We start from the raw sequence: 12,500 nt of genomic DNA, 5'->3' as shown, positions 1-12,500 counted from the left end.
GGTTGTGGCGTGCGATCACATAGCAAATTGTGATTCAAACCGATACTCCGATGAAAGCAAAAAAGGTAAAAATTTCGCTAAAATGTCTCTCAAACAACTTAAATTTGCTGTTCTAGATCACCGACGGCCAACCAAACTTTCGTTGACTACATTGACCACCATAGACGGTTCCGGAAGTGCCCGGGAAAAGCGGCCATCTTTCAAAATTTACGAACTCACATCAGTTTTCCGAAAATGGTTGGGCCGATTTTCACAAACTTAGTCCCAAATGATAGCTATAATATCCCCACAGATGTCTATAAAATTTCGTACGGATCGCTTATATGGGTCCGGAAATATAGACTAAATCGTCCGGTCACATATGAAATTCCCATATAAGTCGGAACTCTAATTTTTTTTCAAAGGGGGGACCCCATTAAATTTCAGAAATCGAATTCGTATTTTTGATGCCAAAAATCTTTAAAATGCATGAAACGTCGAGATTTTATGCTATCTCGAAAATTTTTTTTTATAAAGATCGACTTTTTGGGACTTTGCCGATTTCGCACCTTTTTCAGTTCAATATTACCATGGCTGTTTTTTTCTTTTTCAAAATTTTAGAACTCGAATAATGATTTATTTTCTTGTATATAGTTGTCATGTGTTGTATAATAATAAAATGTAATATATGCATTTAAAAGTTTTTAATGAATATAAACAACGCACACATTCTCGTGATTCATGATTGAGAAAGGCACAATTGCACCGCTAGGTGGATTAAAATAGGTTTTTTCCTATAGTTTATATGAGAAATTTCTGTGTGGCCACACTCTGAAACCCGTAATTCCGGAACCAGAATTCCGATCGATCCAAAATTCAATAGCAGCCGATGGGAAGGTTGCACCTTTCATTTGAGACTAAGTTTGTGCAAATCGGTCCAGCCATCTCTGAGAAAAATGAGTGACATTATTTGACACATACGCACATACATACATACACACACATACACACACACATACACACACATACACACATACATACACACATACACACACACATGCAGACTTTTTCCGATCTCGACGAACTGAGTCGAATGGGATATGACACTCGGCCCTCCGGGCCGGGATTAGGTTGACGTTTTTCAGAGTGATTGCATAACCTTTCTATATGGGACCATTCATAAATTACGTAACGCAAAAATTGCCCAAAATTGACTCCCCCCTCCCCCCATGTAACAAATTGTCACAAATTTCTTTAGCCCCCCCTCCCCTATTACGTAACAAATTCCTTGAAAAAAATATTTTCCTCGGTGATTACCTGTTACGTAACGATCTAGCTTACTCCCCCTCCCCCCTATGTCACAATATGTAACAACTTGTCGGACCCCCTCCTCCCCCTAAAAGCGTTACGTAATTTATGAATGGTCCCTATGAGAAAGGCAAAAATGTGCCAAAATCCAAAAAAGTGAATTGTCGTCAAATTTTTTTTCGAGTTTGCATCAAATCTCGACGTTTCATGCACCTTGAACACATTTAGCATCAAAAATAAAAATTCTATTTTTAATTTTTCCTATAGTTTATATGAGAAATTTTTGTGTGGCCACACTCTGAAACCCGTAATTCCGGAACCAGAATTCCGATCGATCCAAAATTCAATAGCAGCCTATGGGAAGGTTGCACCTTTCATTTGAGACTAAGTTTGGGCAAATCGGTCCAGCCATCTCTGAGAAAAATGAGTGACATTATTTGACACATACATACACACACATACACACACATACATACACACATACAGACTTTTTCCGATCTCGACGAACTGAGTCGAATGGGATATGACACTCGGCCCTCCGGGTCGGGATTAGGTTTTCAGAGTGATTGCATAACCTTTCTATATGAGAAAGGCAAAAATGTGCCAAAATCCAAAAAAGTGAATTGTCGTCAAATTTTTTTTCGAGCTTGCATCAAATCTCGACGTTTCATGCACCTTGAACACATTTAGCATCAAAAATAAAAATTCTATTTTTAATTTTTCCTATAGTTTATATGAGAAATTTCTGTGTGGCCACACTCTGAATCCCGTAATTCCGGAACCAGAATTCCGATCGATCCAAAATTCAATAGCAGCCGATGGAAAGGTTGCACCTTTCATTTGGGACTAAGTTTGGGCAAATCGGTCCAGCCATCTCTGAGAAAAATGAGTGACATTATTTGACACATACGCACATACATTCACACACACATACACACACATACACACACATACATACACACACACATACAAACTTTTTCCGATCTCGACGAACTGAGTCGAATGGGATATGACACTCGGCCCTCCGGGCCTGGATTAGGTTGACGTTTTTCAGAGTGATTGCATAACCTTTCTATATGAGAAAGGCAAAAATGTGCCAAAATCCAAAAAAGTGAATTGTCGTCAAATTTTTTTTCGAGCTTGCATCAAATCTCGACGTTTCATGCACCTTGAACACATTTAGCATCAAAAATAAAAATTCTATTTTTAATTTTTCCTATAGTTTATATGAGAAATTTCTGTGTGGCCACACTCTGAATCCCGTAATTCCGGAACCAGAATTCCGATCGATCCAAAATTCAATAGCAGCCGATGGAAAGGTTGCACCTTTCATTTGGGACTAAGTTTGGGCAAATCGGTCCAGCCATCTCTGAGAAAAATGAGTGACATTATTTGACACATACGCACATACATTCACACACACATACACACATACATACACACATACATACACACACACATACAAACTTTTTCCGATCTCGACGAACTGAGTCGAATGGGATATGACACTCGGCCCTCCGGGCCTGGATTAGGTTGACGTTTTTCAGAGTGATTGCATAACATTTCTATATGAGAAAGGCAAAAATGTGCCAAAATCCAAAAAAGGGAATTGTCGTCAAATTTTTTTTCGAGTTTGCATCAAATCTCGACGTTTCATGCACCTTGAACACATTTAGCATCAAAAATAAAAATTCTATTTTTAATTTTTCCTAGTTTATATGAGAAATTTCTGTGTGGCCACACTTTGAAACCCGTAATTCCGGAACCAGAATTCCGATTGATCCAAAATTCAATAGCAGCCGATGGGAAGGTTGCACCTTTCATTTGAGACTAAGTTTAGGCAAATCGGTCCAGCCATCTCTGAGAAAAATGAGTGACATTATTTGACACATACGCACATACATACACACACATACACACACACATACACACACATACATACACACACATACAGACTTTTTCCGATCTCAACGAACTGAGTCGAATGGGATATGACACTCGGCCCTCCGGGCCTGGATTAGGTTGACGTTTTTCAGAGTGATTGCATAACATTTCTATATGAGAAAGGCAAAAATGTGCCAAAATCCAAAAAAGGGAATTGTCGTCAAATTTTTTTTCGAGTTTGCATCAAATCTCGACGTTTCATGCACCTTGAACACATTTAGCATCAAAAATAAAAATTCTATTTTTAATTTTTCCTAGTTTATATGAGAAATTTCTGTGTGGCCACACTTTGAAACCCGTAATTCCGGAACCAGAATTCCGATTGATCCAAAATTCAATAGCAGCCGATCGGAAGGTTGCACCTTTCATTTGAGACTAAGTTTAGGCAAATCGGTCCAGCCATCTCTGAGAAAAATGAGTGACATTATTTGACACATACGCACATACATTCACACACACATACACACACATACACACACATACATACACACACACATACAAACTTTTTCCGATCTCGACGAACTGAGTCGAATGGGATATGACACTCGGCCCTCCGGGCCTGGATTAGGTTGACGTTTTTCAGAGTGATTGCATAACCTTTCTATATGAGAAAGGCAAAAATGTGCCAAAATCCAAAAAAGTGAATTGTCGTCAAATTTTTTTTCGAGTTTGCATCAAATCTCGACGTTTCATGCACCTTGAACACATTTAGCATCAAAAATAAAAATTCTATTTTTGCCTTTCTCATATAGAAAGGTTATGCAATCACTCTGAAAAACGTCAACCTAATCCAGGCCCGGAGGGCCGAGTGTCATATCCCATTCGACTCAGTTCGTCGAGATCGGAAAAAGTTTGTATGTGTGTGTGTGTGTATGTATGTATGTGTGTGTATGTGTGTGTGAATGTATGTGCGTATGTGTCAAATAATGTCACTCATTTTTCTCAGAGATGGCTGGACCGATTTGCCTAAACTTAGTCTCAAATGAAAGGTGCAACCTTCCCATCGGCTGCTATTGAATTTTGGATCAATCGGAATTCTGGTTCCGGAATTACGGGTTTCAAAGTGTGGCCACACAGAAATTTCTCATATAAACTAGGAAAAATTAAAAATAGAATTTTTATTTTTGATGCTCAAAGGTGCATGAAACGTCGAGATTTGATGCAAACTCGAAAAAAAAATTTGACGACAATTCCCTTTTTTGGATTTTGGCACATTTTTGCCTTTCTCATATAGAAATGTTATGCAATCATTCTGAAAAACGTCAACCTAATCCAGGCCCGGAGGGCCGAGTGTCATATCCCATTCGACTCAGTTCGTCGAGATCTGAAAAAGTCTGTATGTGTGTGTATGTATGTGTGTATGTATGTGTGTGTATGTGTGTGTGTATGTGTGTGTATGTATGTGCGTATGTGTCAAATAATGTCACTCATTTTTCTCAGAGATGGCTGGACCGATTTGCCTAAACTTAGTCTCAAATGAAAGGTGCAACCTTCCCATCGGCTGCTATTGAATTTTGGATCGATCGGAATTCTGGTTCCGGAATTACGGGTTTCAGAGTGTGGCCACACAGAAATTTCTCATATAAACTATAGGAAAAATTAAAAATAGAATTTTTATTTTTGATGCTAAATGTGTTCAAGGTGCATGAAACGTCGAGATTTGATGCAAACTCGAAAAAAAATTTGACGACAATTCACTTTTTTGGATTTTGGCACATTTTTGCCTTTCTCATATAGAAAGGTTATGCAATCACTCTGAGAAACGTCAACCTAATCCAGGCCCGGAGGGCCGAGTGTCATATCCCATTCGACTCAGTTCGTCGAGATCGGAAAAAGTTTGTATGTGTGTGTGTATGTATGTGTGTGTATGTGTGTGTATGTGTGTGTGAATGTATGTGCGTATGTGTCAAATAATGTCACTCATTTTTCTCAGAGATGGCTGGACCGATTTGCCCAAACTTAGTCCCAAATGAAAGGTGCAACCTTTCCATCGGCTGCTATTGAATTTTGGATCGATCGGAATTCTGGTTCCGGAATTACGGGATTCAGAGTGTGGCCACACAGAAATTTCTCATATAAACTATAGGAAAAATTAAAAATAGAATTTTTATTTTTGATGCTAAATGTGTTCAAGGTGCATGAAACGTCGAGATTTGATGCAAGCTCGAAAAAAAATTTGACGACAATTCACTTTTTTGGATTTTGGCACATTTTTGCCTTTCTCATATAGAAAGGTTATGCAATCACTCTGAAAAACGTCAACCTAATCCAGGCCCGGAGGGCCGAGTGTCTTATCCCATTCGACTCAGTTCGTCGAGATCGGAAAAAGTTTGTATGTGTGTATGTATGTGTGTGTATGTGTGTGTATGTGTGTGTGAATGTATGTGCGTATGTGTCAAATAATGTCACTCATTTTTCTCAGAGATGGCTGGACCGATTTGCCCAAACTTAGTCCCAAATGAAAGGTGCAACCTTTCCATCGGCTGCTATTGAATTTTGGATCGATCGGAATTCTGGTTCCGGAATTACGGGATTCAGAGTGTGGCCACACAGAAATTTCTCATATAAACTATAGGAAAAATTAAAAATAGAATTTTTATTTTTGATGCTAAATGTGTTCAAGGTGCATGAAACGTCGAGATTTGATGCAAGCTCGAAAAAAAATTTGACGACAATTCACTTTTTTGGATTTTGGCACATTTTTGCCTTTCTCATATAGAAAGGTTATGCAATCACTCTGAAAACCTAATCCCGACCCGGAGGGCCGAGTGTCATATCCCATTCGACTCAGTTCGTCGAGATCGGAAAAAGTCTGTATGTGTGTATGTATGTGTGTGTATGTGTGTGTATGTGTGTGTATGTATGTGTCAAATAATGTCACTCATTTTTCTCAGAGATGGCTGGACCGATTTGCCCAAACTTAGTCTCAAATGAAAGGTGCAACCTTCTCATAGGCTGCTATTGAATTTTGGATCGATCGGAATTCTGGTTCCGGAATTACGGGTTTCAGAGTGTGGCCACACAAAAATTTCTCATATAAACTATAGGAAAAATTAAAAATAGAATTTTTATTTTTGATGCTAAATGTGTTCAAGGTGCATGAAACGTCGAGATTTGATGCAAACTCGAAAAAAAATTTGACGACAATTCACTTTTTTGGATTTTGGCACATTTTTGCCTTTCTCATAGGGACCATTCATAAATTACGTAACGCTTTTAGGGGGAGGAGGGGGTCCGACAAGTTGTTACATATTGTGACATAGGGGGGAGGGGGAGTAAGCTAGATCGTTACGTAACAGGTAATCACCGAGGAAAAATTTTTTTTCAAGGAATTTGTTACGTAATAGAGGAGGGGGGGATAAAGAAATTTGTGACAATTTGTTACATGGGGGGAGGGGGGAGTCAATTTTGGGCAATTTTTGCGTTACGTAATTTATGAATGGTCCCATATAGAAAGGTTAAATCACTCTGAAAAACGTCAACCTAATCCAGGCCCGGAGGGCCGAGTGTCATATCCCATTCGACTCAGTTCGTCGAGATCGGAAAAAGTCTGCATGTGTGTGTGTATGTGTGTATGTATGTGTGTATGTGTGTGTATGTGTGTGTATGTGTGTGTATGTGTGTGTGTATGTGTGTGTGTATGTATGTATGTGCGTATGTGTCAAATAATGTCACTCATTTTTCTCAGAGATGGCTGGACCGATTTGCACAAACTTAGTCTCAAATGAAAGGTGCAACCTTCCCATCGGCTGCTATTGAATTTTGGATCGATCGGAATTCTGGTTCCGGAATTACGGGTTTCAGAGTGTGGCCACACAGAAATTTCTCATATAAACTATAGGAAAAAAAACCTGTTTTAAGCCACCTAGCGGTGCAATTGTGCCTTTCTCATTTCTCTAAACTATGGCACGGAGGCTTTTTATGTTCAATATAATCGTGGAAATGTCCATTACATTCTTAGTACACTTTGCACTTATACACAGTGGCATGCCAGCCACGAACATGATGAGCTACGTGTCGACGGTGAAACACTTGAAACAAAAAATATCATACTCCATTAGCCTAATCAGCATTAGATCAATGTTATCTGCTTGCTAACTCATTTTGTCATGCGGGGGTGGGTATGTGAAGAGGGCGAAAGTCCCATGAACGAACGACTCCCCAGTTTAAATTGGTATGCTTTGTGATATAGTGGTGGTTTAAAGATGATGGGGTTGAAAGGGAGGTGTATGAGGGCTGGATGGGGTGGTGGTCTGAGGGAGATTTAAAGGAGGGGCGCGAACAGTAGAGAGGGGGTGTAACCCCTCTCCGTAAACCATCAACTACGCCCCTGTTAAAATCTAGAAACCCTAAACGAGTCGAAAATTTTTTTTGCCGGGATTAGGTTGACGTTTTTCAGAGTGATTGCATAACCTTTCTATATGAGAAAGGCAAAAATGTGCCAAAATCCAAAAAAGTGAATTGTAGTCAAATTTTTTTTTCGAGTTTGCATCAAATCTCGACGTTTCATGCACCTTGAACACATTAAGCATCAAAAATAAAAATTCTATTTTTTATTTTTCCTATAGTTTATATGAGAAATTTCTGTGTTCTGTCCGGAACCAGAATTCCGATCGATCCAAAATTCAATAGCAACCGATGGGAAGGTTGCACTTTTCATTTGAGGCTAAGTTTGGGCAAATCGGTCCAGCCATCTCTGAGAAAAATGAGTGACATTATTTGACACATACGCACATACATACACACACACATACACACACATACATACATACACACACATATACAGACTTTTTCCGATCTCGACGAACTGAGTCGAATGGGATATGACACTCAGCCCTCCGGGCCGGGATTAGGTTGACGTTTTTCAGAGTGATTGCATAACCTTTCTATATGAGAAAGGCAAAAATGTGCCAAAATCCAAAAAAGTGAATCGTAGTCATTTTTTTTCGAGTTTGCATCAAATCTCGACGTTTCATGCACCTTGAACACATTTAGCATCAAAAATAAAAATTCTATTTTTTATTTTTCCTATAGTTTATATGAGAAATTTCTGTGTGGCCGCACTCTGAAACCCGTTATTCCGGAACCAGAATTCCGATCGATCCAAAATTCAATAGCAGCCGATGGGAAGGTTGCACCTTTCATTTGAGGCTAAGTTTGGGCAAATCGGTCCAGCCATCTCTGAGAAAAATGAGTGACATTATTTGACACATACGCACATACATACACACACACACATACACACACATACATACATACACACACACATACAGACTTTTTCCGATTTCGACGAACTGAGTCAAATGGGACATGACACTCGGCCCTCCGGGCCGGGATTAGGTTGACGTTTTTCAGAGTGATTGCATAACCTTTCTATATGAGAAAGGCAAAAAATAGAATTTTTATTTTTGATGCTAAATGTGTTCAAGGTGCATGAAACGTCGAGATTTGATGCAAACTCGAAAAAAAATTTGACGACAATTCACTTTTTTGGATTTTGGCACATTTTTGCCTTTCTCATATAGAAAGGTTATGCAATCACTCTGAAAAACGTCAACCTAATCCAGGCCCGGAGGGCCGAGTGTCATATCCCATTCGACTCAGTTCGTCGAGATCGGAAAAAGTTTGTATGTGTGTGTGTGTATGTATGTATGTGTGTGTATGTGTGTGTGAATGTATGTGCGTATGTGTCAAATAATGTCACTCATTTTTCTCAGAGATGGCTGGACCGATTTGCCTAAACTTAGTCTCAAATGAAAGGTGCAACCTTCCCATCGGCTGCTATTGAATTTTGGATCAATCGGAATTCTGGTTCCGGAATTACGGGTTTCAAAGTGTGGCCACACAGAAATTTCTCATATAAACTAGGAAAAATTAAAAATAGAATTTTTATTTTTGATGCTCAAAGGTGCATGAAACGTCGAGATTTGATGCAAACTCGAAAAAAAATTTGACGACAATTCACTTTTTTGGATTTTGGCACATTTTTGCCTTTCTCATATAGAAAGGTTATGCAATCACTCTGAGAAACGTCAACCTAATCCAGGCCCGGAGGGCCGAGTGTCATATCCCATTCGACTCAGTTCGTCGAGATCGGAAAAAGTTTGTATGTGTGTGTGTATGTATGTGTGTGTATGTGTGTGTATGTGTGTGTGAATGTATGTGCGTATGTGTCAAATAATGTCACTCATTTTTCTCAGAGATGGCTGGACCGATTTGCCCAAACTTAGTCCCAAATGAAAGGTGCAACCTTTCCATCGGCTGCTATTGAATTTTGGATCGATCGGAATTCTGGTTCCGGAATTACGGGATTCAGAGTGTGGCCACACAGAAATTTCTCATATAAACTATAGGAAAAATTAAAAATAGAATTTTTATTTTTGATGCTAAATGTGTTCAAGGTGCATGAAACGTCGAGATTTGATGCAAGCTCGAAAAAAAATTTGACGACAATTCACTTTTTTGGATTTTGGCACATTTTTGCCTTTCTCATATAGAAAGGTTATGCAATCACTCTGAAAAACGTCAACCTAATCCAGGCCCGGAGGGCCGAGTGTCTTATCCCATTCGACTCAGTTCGTCGAGATCGGAAAAAGTTTGTATGTGTGTGTGTATGTATGTGTGTGTATGTGTGTGTATGTGTGTGTGAATGTATGTGCGTATGTGTCAAATAATGTCACTCATTTTTCTCAGAGATGGCTGGACCGATTTGCCCAAACTTAGTCCCAAATGAAAGGTGCAACCTTTCCATCGGCTGCTATTGAATTTTGGATCGATCGGAATTCTGGTTCCGGAATTACGGGATTCAGAGTGTGGCCACACAGAAATTTCTCATATAAACTATAGGAAAAATTAAAAATAGAATTTTTATTTTTGATGCTAAATGTGTTCAAGGTGCATGAAACGTCGAGATTTGATGCAAGCTCGAAAAAAAATTTGACGACAATTCACTTTTTTGGATTTTGGCACATTTTTGCCTTTCTCATATAGAAAGGTTATGCAATCACTCTGAAAACCTAATCCCGACCCGGAGGGCCGAGTGTCATATCCCATTCGACTCAGTTCGTCGAGATCGGAAAAAGTCTGTATGTGTGTATGTATGTGTGTGTATGTGTGTGTATGTGTGTGTATGTATGTGTCAAATAATGTCACTCATTTTTCTCAGAGATGGCTGGACCGATTTGCCCAAACTTAGTCTCAAATGAAAGGTGCAACCTTCTCATAGGCTGCTATTGAATTTTGGATCGATCGGAATTCTGGTTCCGGAATTACGGGTTTCAGAGTGTGGCCACACAAAAATTTCTCATATAAACTATAGGAAAAATTAAAAATAGAATTTTTATTTTTGATGCTAAATGTGTTCAAGGTGCATGAAACGTCGAGATTTGATGCAAACTCGAAAAAAAATTTGACGACAATTCACTTTTTTGGATTTTGGCACATTTTTGCCTTTCTCATAGGGACCATTCATAAATTACGTAACGCTTTTAGGGGGAGGAGGGGGTCCGACAAGTTGTTACATATTGTGACATAGGGGGGAGGGGGAGTAAGCTAGATCGTTACGTAACAGGTAATCACCGAGGAAAAATTTTTTTTCAAGGAATTTGTTACGTAATAGAGGAGGGGGGGATAAAGAAATTTGTGACAATTTGTTACATGGGGGGAGGGGGGAGTCAATTTTGGGCAATTTTTGCGTTACGTAATTTATGAATGGTCCCATATAGAAAGGTTAAATCACTCTGAAAAACGTCAACCTAATCCCGGCCCGAAGGGCCGAGTGTCATATCCCATTCGACTCAGTTCGTCGAGATCGGAAAAAGTCTGCATGTGTGTGTGTATGTGTGTATGTATGTGTGTATGTGTGTGTATGTGTGTGTATGTGTGTGTATGTGTGTGTATGTGTGTGTGTATGTATGTATGTGCGTATGTGTCAAATAATGTCACTCATTTTTCTCAGAGATGGCTGGACCGATTTGCACAAACTTAGTCTCAAATGAAAGGTGCAACCTTCCCATCGGCTGCTATTGAATTTTGGATCGATCGGAATTCTGGTTCCGGAATTACGGGTTTCAGAGTGTGGCCACACAGAAATTTCTCATATAAACTATAGGAAAAAAAACCTGTTTTAATCCACCTAGCGGTGCAATTGTGCCTTTCTCATTTCTCTAAACTATGGCACGGAGGCTTTTTATGTTCAATATAATCGTGGAAATGTCCATTACATTCTTAGTACACTTTGCACTTATACACAGTGGCATGCCAGCCACGAACATGATGAGCTACGTGTCGACGGTGAAACACTTGAAACAAAAAATATCATACTCCATTAGCCTAATCAGCATTAGATCAATGTTATCTGCTTGCTAACTCATTTTGTCATGCGGGGGTGGGTATGTGAAGAGGGCGAAAGTCCCATGAACGAACGACTCCCCAGTTTAAATTGGTATGCTTTGTGATATAGTGGTGGTTTAAAGATGATGGGGTTGAAAGGGAGGTGTATGAGGGCTGGATGGGGTGGTGGTCTGAGGGAGATTTAAAGGAGGGGCGCGAACAGTAGAGAGGGGGTGTAACCCCTCTCCGTAAACCATCAACTACGCCCCTGTTAAAATCTAGAAACCCTAAACGAGTCGAAAATTTTTTTTGCCGGGATTAGGTTGACGTTTTTCAGAGTGATTGCATAACCTTTCTATATGAGAAAGGCAAAAATGTGCCAAAATCCAAAAAAGTGAATTGTAGTCAAATTTTTTTTTCGAGTTTGCATCAAATCTCGACGTTTCATGCACCTTGAACACATTAAGCATCAAAAATAAAAATTCTATTTTTTATTTTTCCTATAGTTTATATGAGAAATTTCTGTGTTCTGTCCGGAACCAGAATTCCGATCGATCCAAAATTCAATAGCAACCGATGGGAAGGTTGCACTTTTCATTTGAGGCTAAGTTTGGGCAAATCGGTCCAGCCATCTCTGAGAAAAATGAGTGACATTATTTGACACATACGCACATACATACACACACACATACACACACATACATACATACACACACATATACAGACTTTTTCCGATCTCGACGAACTGAGTCGAATGGGATATGACACTCAGCCCTCCGGGCCGGGATTAGGTTGACGTTTTTCAGAGTGATTGCATAACCTTTCTATATGAGAAAGGCAAAAATGTGCCAAAATCCAAAAAAGTGAATCGTAGTCATTTTTTTTCGAGTTTGCATCAAATCTCGACGTTTCATGCACCTTGAACACATTTAGCATCA

General features: G+C 39.3%; 1 protein-coding gene across 3 annotated transcripts in view; it reads right to left on the bottom strand.

Moving 5' to 3' along the window:
- LOC131683083 (integrator complex subunit 3 homolog) overlaps positions 1-12,500 on the bottom strand; it is an 891,455-nt gene that overhangs the window by 67,537 nt on the left and 811,418 nt on the right. The window lies entirely within an intron of this gene.

Source organism: Topomyia yanbarensis, chromosome 2 (genome assembly GCF_030247195.1).
Source record: "Topomyia yanbarensis strain Yona2022 chromosome 2, ASM3024719v1, whole genome shotgun sequence".
Taxonomy (NCBI): Eukaryota; Metazoa; Arthropoda; class Insecta; order Diptera; family Culicidae; genus Topomyia; species Topomyia yanbarensis.
This window is presented reverse-complemented; position numbering and strand designations above follow the sequence as displayed.